General features: G+C 46.1%; 1 protein-coding gene across 19 annotated transcripts in view; it reads left to right on the forward strand.

The window, feature by feature from the left end:
• Positions 1-18,045, forward strand: part of map9 (microtubule-associated protein 9) — a 350,433-nt gene that overhangs the window by 309,054 nt on the left and 23,334 nt on the right. The window lies entirely within an intron of this gene.

Consider the following 18,045-nt stretch of genomic DNA (forward strand, 5'->3'; position numbering starts at 1 on the left):
GATCCCTCTGTACCAGGGTTGTCCAACCTTTCCAGGCGGAGGGCCGCGGAACGATTTTTACTCGGCCCGAGGGGGCCAGTGAGCAAATTTCGAAAGGGAAAGGCATTAAAAATTTATCTTACTAATAAAAACAACAAACGTGCATTTTTGTGAAGAAGCTTTAAATGAGAAGACTAATTTATTGACTACTTTCTCGTTACAATGTTGAAAACTGATTTAGTGACATACCTAGCATTGTTTTTGCTTGCATAAGTACTCAATCTCTGCCCGCACACTTGATATAGTGATGCTGAGTATTCTGGATAGATCATAGAATCATAGAAAGTTTAAGGCACATAAAGAGGTCACTTGGCCCATCGTGTCTGTGCCGGCTGAAACACGATCCACCTATTCTAATTGCACCTTCCAGAATTTGGTTCACAGCCCCGCAGGTTGCGGCATTTGAGGTGCATATCCAGATTCCTTTTAGATGACTTAAGGGTTTCTGCCTCAACTACCCTTTCAGGCAGTGAGTTCCAGACCCCCACCACTCTCTGGGTGAAAACGTTTTTCCTCACAGGACTGGTGGTCTGAAGTGCATTTGTTTCAATGCGAGTAGTATAACAGGTAAGGCAGATGAACTTAGAGCTTGGATTAGTACTTGGAAATATGATGATGTTGCTATTACAGAGACTTAGTTGAGGGAAGGGCAGGATTGGCAGCTAAATGTTCCAGGATTTAGAAGCTTCAGGCGGGATAGAGGGGGATGTAAAAGGGGTGGGGGAGTTGCATTACTGGTTAAGGAGAATATCACAGCTGTACTGCGGGATGACACCTCAGAGGGGTCTAAGGTACTTGTGGATAAGGATAAGAGTAGTCCTCGGGTGAAGGTGCTAAATTGGGGGAAGGCTAATTATAACAATATTAGGCAGGAACTGAAGAATTTAGATTGGGGGCGGCTGTTTGAGGGTAAATCAACATCTGACATGGGAGGTGGTGGAAGCAGGTACCATAGAGACGTTTAAGAGGCATCTTGACAAATAAATGAATAAGATGGGAATAGAGATATACGGACACTGGAAGTGTAGAAGGTTTTAGTTTAGGCAGGCATCAAGATCGGCGCAGGCTTGGAGGGCCGAATGGCCTGTTCTTTGTTTGTTCTTTGTTTTTCTTTGACATGTGGGAGTCTTTCAAATGTCAGCTGATTAGAATCCAGGACCAGCATGTTCCTGTGAGGAAGAAAGACAAGTTTGGCAAGTTTCAGGAAGCTTAGATAATGCGGGATATTGTGAGCCTAGTCAAAAAGAAAAAGGAAGCATTTGGAAGGGCTGGAATGCTAGGAACAGACGAAGCACTTGAGGAATATAAAGACAGTAGGAAGGAACTTTAGCAAGGAGTTAGGAGGGCTAAAAAGGGTCATGAAAAGTCATTGGCAAACAGGATTAAGGAAAATCCCAAGGCTTTTTATACGTATATAAAGAGCAAGAGGGTTATCAGGCAAGGGTTGGCCCACTCAAGGACAGAGATGGGAATCTATGTGTGGAGCCAGAGGAAATGGGCGTGGTGCTAAATGAGTACTTTGCATCAGTATTCACCAAAGAGAAGGACTTTGTGGATGATGAGCCTAGGGAAGGGAGTGCAGATAGTCTCAGTCATCTCATTATCAAAAAGGAGGAGGTGTTGGGTGTCTTGCAAAGCTTTAAGGTAGATAGGTCCCCAGGGCCTGATGGGATCTACCCTAGAATACTGAGGGAGGCAAGGGACGAAATTGCTGGGGCCTTGACAGAAATCTTTGCATCCTCATTGGCTACAGGTGAGGTCCCAGAGGACTGGAGAATAGCCAATGTTGTTCCTTTGTTTAAGAAGGGTGGCAAGGATATTCCAGGAAATTATAGGCCGGTGAGCCTTACGTCAGTGGTAGGGAAACTATTAGAGAGGATTATTCGGGACAGGATTTACTCCCATCTGGAAACAAACAAACTTATTAGCGAGAGACAGCATGGTTTTGTGAAGAGGAGGTCGTGTCTTACTAATTTGATTGAGTTTTTTGAGGAAGTGACGAAGATGATTGATGAAGGAAGGGCAGTGGATGTTATCTATATGGACTTTAGTAAAGCCTTTGACAAGTTCCCGCATGGCAGACTGGTACAAAAGGTGAAGTCACACAGGATCAGAGGTGAGCTGGCAAGATGGATACAGAACAGGCTCGGTCATAGAAGACAGAGGGTATCAGTGGATGGGTGTTTTTATGAATGGAGGGATGTGACTAGTGGTGTTCTGCAGGGATCAGTGCTGGGACCTTTGCTGTTTGTAGTATATATAAATGATTTGGAGGAAAATGTAGCTGGTCTGATTAGTAAGTTTGCGGACGACACAAAGGTTGGTGGAGTTGCGGATAATGATGAGGATTGTTAGAGGATACAGCAGGATATAAATCAGTTGGAGACTTGGGCGGAGAAATGGCAGATGGAGTTTAATCCGGACAAATGTGAGGTAATGCATTTTGGAAGGTCTAATGCAGGTGGGAAGTATACAGTAAATGGTAGAACCCTTAGGAGTATTGACAGGCAGAGAGACCTGGGCGTACAGGTCCACAGGTCACTGAAAGTGGCAATGCAGGTGGATAAGGTAGTCAAGAAGGCATACAGCATGCTTGCCTTCATCGGTCGGGGCATAGAGTATAAAAATTGGCAAGTCATGTTGCAGCTGTGCAGAACCTTAGTTAGGCCACACTTAGAATATTGCGTGCAATTCTGGTCGCCACACTACCAGAAGGACGTGGAGGCTTTGGAGAGGGTACAGAGGAGGTTTACCAAGATGTTGCCTGGTCTGGAGGGAATTAGCTATGAGGAGAGGTTGGAAAAACTCGGATTGTTTTCACTGGAACGACGGAGGTGAAGGGGCGACATGATAGAGGTTTACAAAGTAATAAGCGGCATGGACAGAGTGGATAGTCAGAAGCTTTTTCCCAGGGTGGAAGAGTCAGTTACTAGGGGACATAGGTTTAAGGTGCGAGGGGCAAAGTTTAGAGGGGATGTGCAAGGCAAGTATTTTACACAGAGGGTGATGAGTGCCTGGAACTTGCTGCCAGGGAGGTGGTGGAAGCAGATACGATAGCGACGTTTAAGAGCCATCTTGACAAATACATGAATAGGAAGGGAATAGAGGGATATGGGCCCCGGAAGTGCAGAAGGTGTTAGTTTAGGCAGGCATCAAGATCAGCGCAGGCTTGGAGGGCCGAATGGCCTGTTTCTGTGCTGTACTGTTCTTTGTTCTTGGTTCTCATCTCACCTCTAATTTTTCTACAAATTGCTTTCAATCTATGCCCCCTCGTCACTGACCTCTCTGCTATGGTGAATAGACTCTTCACCTCCACTCTCTCCAGGCCCCTCAAAATTTTGTACATTTCAATCAGATCTCCCTCAGCCTTCTCTGTTCCAAGGAGAACAACCCCAGCCTATCCAATCTTTCCGCATAGCTGCATTTTCCCAGTCCTGGCAAAATCCTTGTAAATCTCCTCTGTACCCTCTCTCGTGCAATTACATCCTTTCTGTAATGAGGTGACCAGAACTGCACACAGTACTCAAGTTGTGGCCTAGCTAATAAGTTAATCAGTTCCAGCATAATCTCCCTGCTCTTATATTCTGTACCTTGGCTAGTAAAGGAAAGGTTTTCATATGCCTTCTTAACCACCTTATCAACCTGTCCTGCTACCTTCAAGCCAATTTTTTATTTTTTATTTTATTTTATTTAGAGATACAGCACTGAAACAAGCCCTTCGGCCCACCGAGTCTGTGCCGACCATCAACCACCCATTTATACTAATCCTACACTAATCCCATATTCCTACCACATCCCCACTTGTCCCTATATTCCCCTACCACCTACCTATACTAGGGGCAATTTATACTGGCCAATTTACCTATCAACCTGCAAGCCTTTTGGCGGTGGGAGGAAACCAGAGCACCCGGCGAAAACCACACAGACACAGGGAGAACTTGCAAACTCCACACAGGCAGTACCCAGAATTGAACCCGGGTCACTGGAACTGTGAGGCTGTGGTGCTTGCCACTGTGCCGCCCAATCTTTGTGTCATCTGCAAACTTCTTGATCATGACCCCTACATTTACGTCCGAATCGTTAATATATACCACAAAAAGCAGGGGACCCAGTACTAAGCCCTGCAAAACGCCACTGGAAACAGCCCTCCAGTCGCTAAAACATCCATTAACAATTACCCTTTGTTTCCTGCCACTGAGCCAATTTTGTATACACCTTGCTGCATTTCCCTGGATCCCATGGGACTTTATTTTTTTTAACCAGTCTGCCATGTGGGACCTTGTCAAAAGCCTTGCGAAAGTCCATGTAGACCACATCAACTGCCCGACCCTTATTTATCTTCCTTGTTATTTCTTGAAAAAATTCGATCAAGTTGGTCAAACAAGATCTTCCCTTAACAAATCTTTAATTAACCTGTGCCTTTCTAAGTGACAGTTTATCCTGTCTCTCAGAATAGATTCCAATATTTTGCCCACTACTGAGGTTAGACTGAGTGGCCTGTAATTATTTAGTCTATCCGTCGCTCCTTTTTTTAAACAGAGATGCAACGTTAACAGTTCTCCAATCCTCCTGCACGACACCTGTGTCCAATGAGGACTGGAAAATGATGGTCAGACCATCTGCTATTTCCTCTCATGCTTTTTTTAATAGCCATACATTTCATCTGGCCCTGGTGATTTATCGACTTTCAAGGATGCTAATCCCATTAATACTTCCCCTCTCCCTATATTTATCACATCCAATACTTCACATTCCTCCTCCTTAACTACAAAATCGGCATCGTCCCCCTCTTTTGTGAAGTCAGACGCAAAGTATTCATTAAGAACCAGACCAACATCTTCCGCCCTACGCATAGGTTACATTTTTGGTCTTTTATGAGCCCTACTCTCTCCTTAGTTATCGTCTTACTCTTAATGTATTGATAAAACATCTTTGGGTTCACCTTGATTTTGCTTGCCAATATTCTTTCATGCCCTCTCTTTACTTCCTAATTTCCTTTTTGATTTCACCCCTCCACTTTCTATACTCCTCTCGTCTTTCTGGAGTATGGAGTTCTCAGTGTCGGATATGAGCTTCCTTTCCTGCCTTATCTTACCCTGTAAGTTTCTTGACATCCATGGGGTTCTAGATTTGGCTGTCTCACCCTTTTTCTTTGTTTGTTGTGAACCCCTTGAATCTCCCCTTTGAATACCTCCCACTGTTCCGACACAGATTTACCTTCAAGTAGCTGTTTCCAGTCCATTTTCGCGAAATCACTCCTCAGTTTAGTAAAATTGGCCTTGCCCCAGTTGAAAACACGCACTCCTGTTCTACCTCTGTCCTTTGACATAAGGCTGCGTTGCTGACAATGCCACCACTAGGTGGCACTGCAATGACACATGCACAAATGCAACCTGTGCCACAAATACGTCACAGTCTGAGACGTCAGACAGCTGCCAGGACTAAAGACGGCGCTGCTCAAATAATCAAATAATCACACCATGGTAACCTAAACACAATGGCCGGAGGGAGGGGAGGGAGCGAGCGGGCCGGGAAGGGGAGGGAGCGAGCGAGCGGGCCGTAGAGGGGAGGGAGCAAGTGGGCCGAAGAGGGGAAGGAGCAAGTGGGCCGGAGAGGGGAGGGAGCGAGAGAACTGTGGAGGGGAGGGAGAGGGCGGGTGTGCAGTGACGAGCGGGTGGGTCGGTGAGCCAGCGGTCGGGGGTGTGGCGAGCGGGCCGGGGGCTGTGAGCGAGTGGGCGGGCGGCAGGGGTCGGGAGCAGGCGGCGGGGGGAAGGAGGAGAGCACACCCGCCACCAGCAAGGTCTTTGGCCGCGCTCTCCCCGCACCCACTCTCTACCTGCTCCCCAGACCCCCTCTCCCCCCACCCAAAGAACAGTACAGCACAGGAACAGGCCATTCGGCCCTCCAAGCCTGCGCCGATCATGATGCCTGTCTAAACTAAAACCTTCTGGACTCCTGGGGTCCGTATCCCTCTATTCCCATCTTATTCATGTATTTGTCAAGATGCCTCTTAAACTTTGCTATCGTACCTGCTTCCACCACCTCCCCCGGCAGCAAGTTCCAGGCACTCACCACCCTCTGTGTAAAGAACATGCCTCGCACATCCCCTCTAAACTTTGCCCCTCTCACCTTAAACCTATGTCCCCTGGTATCTGACTCTTACACCCTGCGCAAAAGCTTCTGACTATCCACTCTGTCCATGCCACTCATAACTTTGTAAACCTCTATCATGTCGCCCCTCCACCTCCGTCGTTCCAGTGAAAACAATCCGACTTTATCCAACCTCTCATAGCTAATACCCTCCAGGCCAGTCAACATCCTGTATTCTTCTGTACCCTCTCCAAAGCCTCCACATCCTTTTGGTAGTGTGGCGACCAGAATTGTACACAATATTCCAAGTGTGGCCTAACTAAGGTACTGTACAGCTGCAGCATGACTTGCCAATTTTTATACTCTATGCCCCGACCGATGAAGGCAAGCATGCCGTATGCCTTCTTGACTACCTTATCCACCTGCGTTGCCACTTTCAGTGATCTGTGGACCTGTGCGCCCAGATCTCTCTGCCTGTCAATACTCCTAAGGGTTCTGCCATTTACTGTATACTTTCCACCTGTATTAGACCTTCCAAAATGCATTGCCTCACATTTGTCTGGATTAAACTCCATCTGCCATGTCTCTGCCCAGGTCTGCAACCGATCTATATCCTGCTGTATCTTCTGACAATCTTCATCACTATCCGCAACTCCACCAACCTTTGTGTCGACCGCAAACTTACTAATCAGACCAGCTACATTTTCCTCCAAATCATTTATATATACTACAAACAGCAAAGGTCCCAGCACTGATCCCTGCAGAACACCGCTAGTCACAGCCCTCCATTCAGAAAAGCACTGCTACATTCAATGACCGGGCCAGTTCTGTATCCATCTTCCCTGCTCTCTCCGGCCCAGATCCCCCCATCTGCCCACATTACGCGATGACGTCATCTGCGCATGCGCCAACCAGTCCTGGCACTGCGGAACGCAGCGATGCGCATAGGGTAGGAACCAGATTGGTGCTGTCGGCTGATGTAAGCTGCTGGCTGCATTGTCAGTAATCACTTTGGTTTATTTAAGGTTTTCTTGGCGCCTTCTTAGAAGCTGCTTTCTTCTTCTCCTCAACCAGCTTCAAACTCAATTTCAGACACAGAAATAAACCAAACTACTTTCAAGTGCGGATTAAATAGACAACTCCACAGCTCCATGCTAATGAGGGATGGGGGGCAAGTAAAGATGGTGATTGGGAGTGATGTCACAATGGTTTTCTATTGTAATTCTCTAATGAAAGTGATTACTGTGTACATGTAATGCCACAGACAATGGAAATGTTTTCAGAGCAACTTACAACAGCAGAGCAACTTACCTTGGTGCAATCTCCTCTTTCTAATAAAAATGAAGCAGACTGAAATCTCCAAAATGGCTAAATAATCGCGATAAAATGCCAGAAAATGCTCGACGAAACCTCTCCTCCTTCCACTTTCAGAAACTCACACTGAAGCTTGACGCATGCGTGAATATCCAACGGTTGACGCATGCGTGAATATCCATTGGCGTTGCATTGCTGTACGCCTGAAGCGCATGCGCAGAGGCCGACCAGGCACATTGCCCGAAGATGCACACGTCACGCGTTGACGTCATCGGCGCGTGTGCTATCATGTCCTGGCAAGTCGGAACGCAGCGCACGCGCAGAGAGCAGGAGCCCGTCTGCGCGTGTGCGCACCTTGGTGCAGCCTGATGACGTCAGTGGCCAGCTGCGTTGTTAGGACTCAATTTGTTTACTTAAAAAACTGAAAAAAAACCTGACTGAATTATGATCACTATCACCAAAATGCTCGACCACTTCCACTCCTTCCACCTGCCCATCTTCATTTCCTAAAACTAAGTCCATCTGTCAGGAGAGACCTTGATCTCTCTCCCCACTCTCCCCGTGCTGTCTGTGCGTATGCATGTGTGTGTGTATGTCTTGTTCTGTCTTCCCGCTTTTAAAAATAAGTCAGAACCCACTGGAAAACCCGAGTCTGTTGGGAAACGTCTGTTCCTGATGTCAGCATCTGTCAGCTGTGAAACTGACAGCGCAATGTTTTTAAAAAGGCCGCTCTGTAAGAAGAAGACAAAGGGAAATTTTGCATCTCCAGTCACGGTAGGATGGGGAACGGCCCCGGGAATAGTTTACATCCGTGCTCCGGATGGAAACATTTGATGGGCCCGATCTTGGCCCAAGGGCCACACGTTGGACAACCCTGCTCTATAGCATTCTTCAGTCTCTCTCCATTTAAATAATATTCCATATTTCAATTCTTCCTGCCAAAGTGGATAACTTCATCTTTTTTTCCACATCATGCTCCATCTGCCAAATTTTTTCCCATTCACTTAACCTATCGATGTTCCATTGCAGACTTTGTCGCCTCCTTCCAACTTGTTTTCCTACCTATCTTCGTATCATTAGCAAATTTGGCTACAATACATTTGGTCCCTTCATCCAACTCATTAATATAGTGTCATGCTTAGAAGGAGCAGTGTTAAAATAAACAAACAATGAATTTTAGGAATAATGAAAAATAAACGTCAACTGTTAAACGAAGGTAACAGGGTTGTAGTGGTGGGACTCACTTAGTGCTAGGGGCTGAGATGGGGCAGAATTTGTAAGGAGCATCCAAGAGGGCTTCTTGAAACAATATGCAGATAGTCCAACTAGGGATGGGGCTGCTGTACTGGACCTGGGATTGGGGAATGAGCCCGGCCAGGTGGTCGAAGTTTCAGTTGGGGAGCATTTCGGAACAGTGACCATAATTCCATAAGTTTTAAGGTACTTGTGGATAAGGATAAGAGTAGTCCTCGGGTGAATGTGCTAAATTGGGGGAAGGCTAATTATAACTTTATTAGGCAGGAACTGAAGAATTTAGATTGGGGGCGGCTGTTTGAGGGTAAATCAACATCTGACATGTGGGAGTCTTTCAAAGTCAGTTGATTAGAATCCAGGACCAGCATGTTCCTGTGAGGATGAAGGATAAGTTTGGCAAGTTTCGGGAACCTTGGATAACGCGGGATATTGTGAGCCCAGTCAAAAAGGAAAAGGAAGCATTCGTAAGGGCTGGAAGGCTAGGAACAGACAAATCCTTTGAGGAATATAAAGACAGTAGAAAGGAACTTAAGCAAGGAGTCAGGTTGGCTAAAAGGGGTCATGAAAAGTCATTGGCAAACAGGATTAAATATAATCCCAAGGCTTTTTATACATATGTAAAGAGCAAGAGGGTAACTAGGGAAAGGGTTGGCCCGCTCAAGGACAGAGATGGGAATCTATGTGTGGAGTCAGAGGAAATGGGCGAGGTACTAAATGAGTACTTTGCATCAGTATTCACCAAAGAGAAGGACTTGGTGGATGATGAGCCTAGGGAAGGGAGTGTAGATAGTCTCAGTCATCTCATTATCAAAAAGGAGAAGGTGTTGGGTGTCTTGCAAAGCATTAAGGTAGATAGGACCCCAGGGCCTGATGGGATCTACCCCAGAATACTAAGGGAGGCAAGGGAAGAAATTGCTGGGGCCTTGACAGAAATCTTTGCATCCTCATTGGCAACATGTGAGGTCCCAGAGGACTGGAGAATAGCCAATGTTGTTCCTTTGTTTAAGAAGGGTAGCAAGGATAACCCAGGAAATTATAGGCTGGTGAGCCTTACATCAGTGGTAGAGAAATTATTAGAGAGGATTCTTCGGACAGGATTTACTCCCATTTGGAAACAAACAAACCTATTAGCGAGAGGCAGCATGGTTTTGTGAAGGGGAGGTCATGTCTCACTAATTTGATTGAGTTTTTTGAGGAAGTGACAAAGATGATTGATGAAGGAAGGGCAGTGGATGTTATCTATATGGACTTCAGTAAAGCCTTTGACAAGGTGTCTCATGGCAGACTGGTACAAAAGGTGAAGTCACACGGGATCAGAGGTGAGCTGGCAAGATGGATACAGAACAGGCTCGGTCATAGAAGACAGAGGGTAGCAGTGGAAGTGTGCTTTTCTGAATGGAGGGATGTGACTAGTGGTGTTCTGCAGGGATCAGTGCTGGGACCTTTGCTCTTTTAGTCTATATAAATGATTTGGAGGAAAATGTAGCTGGTCTGATTAGTAAGTTTGCGGACGACACAAAGGTTGGTGGAGTTGCGGATAGTGATGAGGATTATCGGAAGATACAGCAGGATATAGATCGGTTGGAGACTTGGGTGGAGAAATGGCAGATGGAGTTTAATCCGGACAAATGTGAGGTAATGCATTTTGGAAGGTCTAATGCAGGTGGGAGGTATACAGTAAATGGCAGAACCCTTAGGAGTATTGACAGGCAGAGAGATCTGGGCGTACAGGTCCACAGGTCATTGAAAGTGGCAACGCAGGTGCATAAGGTAGTCAAGAAGGCATATGGCATGCTTGCCTTCATCGGTCAGGGCATGGAGTATAAAAATTGGCAAGTCATGTTGCAGCTGTACAGAACCTTAGTTAGGCCACACTTAGAATATTGCGTGCAATTCTGGTCGCCACACTACCAGAAGGATGTGGAGGCTTTGGAGAGGGTACAGAGGAGGTTTACCAGGATGTTGCCTGGTCTGGAGGGCATTAGCTATGAGGAGAGGTTGGAAAAACTCGGATTGTTTTCACTGGAACGACGGACGTGGAGGGGCAACATGATAGAGGTTTACAAAGTTATGAGCGGATGGACAGAGTGGATAGTCAGAAGCTTTTTCCCAGGGTGGATGAGTCAGTTACCAGGGGACATAGGTTGAAGGTGCGAGGGGCAAAGGTTAGAGGGGATGTGCGAGGCAAGTTTTTTACACAGAGGGAGATGAGTGCCTGGAACTTGCTGCCAGGGGAGGTGGTGAAAGCAGATACGATAGCGACGTTTAAGAGCCATCTTGACAAATACATGAATAGGAAGGGAATAGAGGACTATGGGCCCCGGAAGTGCAGAAGGTATTAGTTTAGGCAGGCATCAAGATCGGCGCAGGCTTGAAGGGCCGAATGGCCTGTTCCTGTGCTGTATTGTTCTTTGTTCTTTGTCTCCAAAGCCAATCAGCAACAGTTTTGAAATGCTAGGAAAAGACCTGCCCAAATCGTTATTAAATTTGAAAGAGTTAAATACATGGCTATCAATTGCTGGATCCGATCTCTCAAGTTAGGCTCTCTATGAAAATTTGAGAGAAGAGATTTTACCAGAAGAATTTAAAAATTGCAGCCCGCTTAATATAAAGACTCACATTGAGAGCAAAGAATTGCAAGGGTATGTGAAGCTGCTGCAGTGGCAGACAATTATGAGCTGACTTATAAATCCTTTTCATAATAGTTCCCAGAGGTCTGGGAACGACAGAAAGTGGGATAATGTTAAAAGATGGGGTGCTAGTGAAAAGGGAACCAAAAGTGAGAAAGCAAGGAGCCTTCCAAACAGGAATGTTTTCCAAGACCTGTGTTTTCCCATTGCAGTAAAATAGGGCATGTGAAAGCCAACTGCTGGGAGTTAAAGCAAAGCCAATAACGTTTGTAGGCGTTCACAGAGCTAACCTAGAAAAGGATGCCCAAGCAGGCAGCAAGCCAGACAAGGCTGTGACCCTAACCACAGTAATGGACCCCTCAAAGAATATCACCCTAGATGTGGCAGAAGTAGAAAAGCTTCCTGAAGGTGATCAGGATTTTGTTTTAAAGGGAAAGGTCTTCTCATACCCCTCTAAATGAGATATGCAGATCATTGCGCTGCTCTGAAATACAGGGGCCACTCAATCCTTTCCACCACAGAACTCACTCAAGGTTCTGGTAAGAGGCTTTGAAGGAGGATACATGTCAGTGCCCTTGTATTGGGTCCATCTGCAGTGTTACATAGTATCTGGACCAGGGATTTTTCATAGTTTGCCTGTGGCCAGAATAGATTTGCTGCTAGGAAATGATTTGGCTGGAGGTAAAGTGGTAGCAGCCCCAGTGGTCTTAGACCAGCCAAATGAGGCCAAGGAGACAGGACAAATAAAGGAAGAAGTCCCTCAAATATTCCTTGACTGTGCAGTAACTAGGTCCACAGCTAAGCAAGTTCCAACAGAGCAAGCTGAACCAGTAATTCAGCCAGTTGACCCTGAGGTCTGGCTGGCTGAAACATTTTTTGGAGATTCAGGGGAAGAGAAGAAAGTATACAGTAAATCTTTAGTTTAGTTTAGAGATACAGCACTGAAACAGGCCCTTCGGCCCACCGAGTCTGTGCCGACCATCAACCATCCATTTATACTAATCCTACACTAATCCCATATTCCTACCACATCCCCACCTGTCCCGATATTTCCCTACCACCTACCTATACTAGGGGCAATTTATAATGGCCAATTAACCTATCAACCTGCAAGTCTTTGGCATGTGGGAGGAAACCGGAGCATCCGGAGGAAACCCACGCAGACACATCTTCTTTAATTGAAGCCCAGCAGGCAGACCCTGAGTTAAAAAGAATCGAGCAGACAGCCTATTCTGAGGCAGAGAAAATGCATAAATGTTATTACTTCAAAAATTGAATAATAATGACAAAATGAAGACGCCCGCAGCGGCCCTGCAGTGGTCCACCAAATTATAGCGCTCCATAAATATCAGGATTATCCATGAAATTCCTATGACTGGGCACGTGGGTATCAGAAAGATCCAGGCACAGATAAGATGACACTTTTACAGGTTTCAAATCCACAAGGACGTGGTTAAATTTTGCCAGACCTGCCATACCTGCCAGGTTTGTTGGGAAAGAACAACCCACAATCAAACCTGCTCCACTAATCGCTATCTCTGCTTTCGAGGAAATCTTCACCAGAGTTATGGTAGATTGTGTGGGACCTTTACCTAAAACTAGAACAGATTACCAATTCCTCCTAACTGGCATGGATATGACCACCCAATTCCCAGAAGTCACAGCCTGAAGAAAGATTACTGCCAAAGCCGTAGTTGAAGGGCTGATCCAATTTTTCACATGGTTTTCCCCCAGAAATTCAGTCCAATTGAGGAATGGGCGCCACAGTGGCACAATGGGCGGCACAGTGGCGCGGTGGTTAGCACCGCAGCCTCACAGCTCCAGGGACCCGGGTTCGATTCTGGGTACTGCCTGTGCGGAGTTTGCAAGTTCTCCCTGTGACCGCGTGAGTTTTCGCCGGGTGCTCCGGTTTCCTCCCACAGCCAAAGACTTGCAAGTGATAGGTAAATTGGCTGTTGTAAATTGCCCCTAGTGTAGGTAGGGAATATGGGATTACTGTAGGGTTAGTATAAATGGGTGGTTGTTGGTCGGCACAGACCCGGTGGGCCGAAGGGCCTGTTTCAGTGCTGTTTCTCTGAAATAAAAAAATTTAAAAAAAACTAATTTCATGTCCTAAACATTCCAAGAAGTAGTGCATAGCCTTGGTATTGACCAACTGAAATCTTCAGCATACCACCCAGAATCTCAAGGGTCTCTGGAACAGTACCATCAAACCCTGAAAACCATGATAAGGGCATATTGCTGTGATTGCCCCCAGGAATAGCTTTCTTGCTATTCACTACCAAAGATTTACCAAATGAACCCGCAGGCTTCAGCCGATGTGAACTGTTTTTTGGACAGGAGGTGAGAGGCCCCCTGAAATTGGTTAAAGAAAAATTCCTGGATTAAAGGGAGGAAACCTCACTACTAAATTGCGTGTTCACTTTTTGAGAGAGACTTTTTAAAGCCAGTGCTGCAGCTGAAGAACATCTGAAAGTATCTCAGCAGACCATGAAAAGGCAGGCAGACAAAAAAGCTGCAGCCTAAGAATTTAAACCAGGGGTCCAGGTTCTAGCACTTTTACAGATAGGAGGTTCTGTGGGAACGAGAGAGACTCACGGTTGGTATGTTGCCTCCCAGGTGCCAGGGTTCGTGATGTCTCGGATCGTGTTTTTGGGATCCTTAAGGGGGAGGGGGAGCAGCCCCAAGTCGTGGTCCACATAGGCACCAACGACATAGGTAGGAAGAGAGATGGGGATTTAAGACAGAAATTCAGGGAGCTCGGGTGGAAGCTAAGAGCGAGAACAAACAGAATTGTTATCTCTGGGTTGTTGCCCGTGCCACGTGCTAGCGAAGCGAGGAATAGGGAGAGAGAGGAGTTGAACACGTGGCTGCAGGGATGGTGCAGGAGGGAGGGTTTTGGTTTCCTGGATAATTGGGGCTCTTTCTGGGGTAGGTGGGACCTCTACAAACAGGATGGTCTTCACCTGAACCAGAGGGGTACCAATATCCTGGGGGGGAGATTTGCTAGTGCTCTTCGGGGGGGTTTAAACTAATTCAGCAGGGGAATGGGAACCTAAATTGTAGTGCCAGTGTATAGGATGTTGAGAGTAGTGAGGTCAGGGATAAGGTTACAAGGACGCAAGAGGGCACTGGCAAGCAAGAACCTGGTTTAAAGTGTGTCTACTTCAACGCCAGGAGCATCCGGAATAAGGTGGGTGAGCCTGCAGCATGGGTTGGTACCTGGGATCTCGATGTAGTGGCCATTTCGGAGACATGGGTAGAGCAGGGGCAGGAATGGATGTTGCAGGTTCCGGGATTTAGATGTTTCAGTAAGAACAGAGAAGATGGTAAAAGAGGGGGGGGTGTGGCATTGTTAATCAAGGAGAGTATTACAGTGACAGAAAGGACGTTTGAGGACTCGTCTACTGAGGTAGTATGGGCCGAGGTTAGAAACAGGAGAGGTGAGGTTACCCTGTTGGGAGTCTTTTATAGACCTCCAAATAGTTCCAGAGATGTAGAGGAAAGGATAGCGAAGATGATTCTCGACAGGGGCGAGAGTAACAGGGTAGTTGTTATGGGGGACTTTAACTTTCCAAATATCGACTGGAAATACTATAGTTCGAGTACTTTAGATGAGTCAGTTTTTGTCCAGTGTGTGCAGGAGGGTTTTCTGACACAGTATGTAGACAGGCCAACCAGGGGCAATGCCACATTGGATTTGGTACTGGGTAATGAACCCGGCCAGGTGTTAGATTTAGATGTAGGTGAGCACTTTGGTGATAGTGATCACAATTCGGTTAGGTTTACCTTAGCGATGGGCAGGGACAGGTATATACCGCAGGGCAAAAATTATAGCTGGGGGAAAGGAAATTATGATGCGATTAGGCAAGATTTAGGATGGGGAAGGAAACTGCAGGGGATGGGAACAATCGAAATGTGGAGCTTATTCAAGGAGCAGCTACTGCATGTCCTTGATAAGTATGTACCTGTGAGGCAGGGAGGAAGTTGTCGAGCGAGGGAGCCGTGGTTTACTAAAGAAGTTGAAGCGCTTGTCAAGAGGAAGAAGAAGGCTTATGTTAGGATGAGATGTGAAGGCTCAGTTAGGGCGCTTGAGAGTTACAAGCTAGCCAGGAAGGATCTAAAGGGAGAGCTAAGAAGAGCAAGGAGAGGACACGAGAAGTCATTGGCGGATAGGATCAGGGAAAACCCTAAGGCTTTCTTTAGGTATATCAGGAATAAAAGAATGACTAGAGTTAGATTAGGGCCAATCAAGGATAGTAGTGGGAAGTTGTGTGTGGAATCAGAGGAGATGGGGGAAGCGTTAAATGAATATTTTGCGTCAGTATTTACAGTAGAGAAAGAAAATGTTGTCGAGGAGAATCATGAGATTCAGTCTACAAGGCTAGATGGGATTGAGGTTCACAAGGAGGAGGTGTTAGCAATTTTGGAAAGTGTGAAAATAGATAAGTCCCCTGGGCCAGATGGGATTTATCCTCGGATTCTCTGGGAAGCTAGGGAGGAGATTGCAGAGCCTTTGTCCTTGATCTTTATGTCGTCATTGTCGACAGGAATAGTGCTGGAAGACTGGAGGATAGCAAATGTTGTCCCCTTGTTCAAGAAGGGGAGTAGAGACAGCCCTGGTAATTATAGACCTGTGAGCCTTACTTCGGTTGTGGGTAAAATGTTGGAAAAGGTTATAAGAGACAGGATTTATAATCATCTTGAAAAGAATAAGTTCATTAGCGATAGTCAGCACGGTTTTGTGACGGGTAGGTCGTGCCTCACAAACCTTATTGAGTTTTTCGAGAAGGTGACCAAACAGGTGGATGAGGGTAAAGCAGTGGATGTGGTGTATATGGATTTCAGTAAGGCATTTGATAAGGTTCCCCACGGTAGGCTATTGCAGAAAATACGGAAGTATGGGGTTGAAGATGATTTAGAGCTTTGGATCAGAAATTGGCTAACTGAAAGAAGACAGAGGGTGGTGGTTGATGGCAAATGTTCATCCTGGAGTTTAGTTACTAGTGGTGTACCGCAAGGATCTGTTTTGGGGCCACTGCTGTTTGTCATTTTGATAAGTGACCTGGAAGAGGGTGTAGAAGGGTGGGTTAGTAAATTTGCGGATGACACTAAGGTCGGTGGAGTTGTGGATAGTGCCGAAGGATGTTGTCGGGTACAGAGGGACATAGATAGGCTGCAGAGCTGGGCTGAGAGATGGCAAATGGAGTTTAATGCGGAAAAGTGTGAGGTGATTCACTTTGGAAGGAGTAACAGGAATGCAGAGTACTGGGCTAATGGGAAGATTCTTGGTAGTGTCGATGAACAGAGAGATCTCGGTGTCCAGGTGCATAAATCCCTGAAGGTTGCTACCCAGGTTAATAGGGCTGTTAAGAAGGCATATGGTGTGTTAGCTTTTATTAGTAGGGGGATCGAGTTTCGGTGCCACGAGGTCATGCTGCAGCTGTACAAAACTCTGGTGAGACCGCACCTGGAGTATTGCGTGCAGTTCTGGTCACCGCATTATAGGAAGGATGTGGAAGCTATGGAAAGGGTGCAGAGGAGATTTACTCGGATGTTGCCTGGTATGGAGGGAAGGTCTTACGAGGAAAGGCTGAGGGACTTGAGGTTGTTTTCGTTGGAGAGAAGGAGGAGGAGAGGTGACTTAATAGAGACATATAAGATAATCAGAGGGTTAGATAGGGTGGATAGTGAGAGTCTTTTTCCTCGGATGGTGATGGCAAACACGAGGGGACATAGCTTTAAGTTGAGGGGTGATAGATATAGGACAGATGTCAGAGGTAGTTTCTTTACTCAGAGAGTAGTAGGGGCATGAAACGCCCTGCCTGCAGCAGTAGTAGACTCGCCAACTTTAAGGGCATTTAAGTGGTCATTGGATAGACATATGGATGAAAATGGAATAGTGTAGGTCAGATGGTTTCACAGGTCGGCGCAACATCGAGGGCCGAAGGGCCTGTACTGCGCTGTAATGTACTAATTCTAATTCTACTGTAAGGTGAAGCTCTAAAAGCCAGATTCAGTGGCCCATACAGTATAGGGGAAAACGTCAGTGATGTGAATTAATTAACTAATATCCCAGAGTGGCGAAAATAGCAAAGATTGTGCCACATCATTGTACTAAAACAATACCACAGTCAGGAACCAGATAGACCAGTAAGTGTATGTCAAACAGTAAGAGCAGTTGAGGAAGACAGTCCTAATGAAGACGAACTAAGCAAGGAACAGAACCCAGAAAATTCTCAAATTGAAGCCCCCTCACCATAAAATTGGAAAATACAGAAATATTAAGGAAATTGGAAACCATTTTCAACTATCTTTCTGACCAGCAGAGACAGGATCCAGCAACACTGCTCAGGGAGTTTGAGGAAATTTGCGGGGATAAACAGGGTTGCACAACCTTAACAATACACAATGTCGATGTAGGAGATTCTCCACCAATAAAACAATTTGAGTCCTGACACATTGGCTCAGGTCTGAACAGAAACGCTGGACAACAATTTAATTGAACCCAACCAAAGCAGTTGGAACTCCCCTATTGTACTGGTACCGAAACCTGACAAATCAACCAGACTTTGCATTGATTACCACAAAATTAATGCAGTAACCCAAACAGAGTCAGATCCAATCCCCTGTATTGAGAACTGCATACACTGAGTAGGAAGCAGCACCTACATTAGTAAAATTGACTTATTGAAAGCATATTGGCAAGTCCAGATGA

This window comes from Heterodontus francisci, chromosome 1, assembly GCF_036365525.1.
Source record: "Heterodontus francisci isolate sHetFra1 chromosome 1, sHetFra1.hap1, whole genome shotgun sequence".
Classification (NCBI taxonomy): domain Eukaryota; kingdom Metazoa; phylum Chordata; class Chondrichthyes; order Heterodontiformes; family Heterodontidae; genus Heterodontus; species Heterodontus francisci.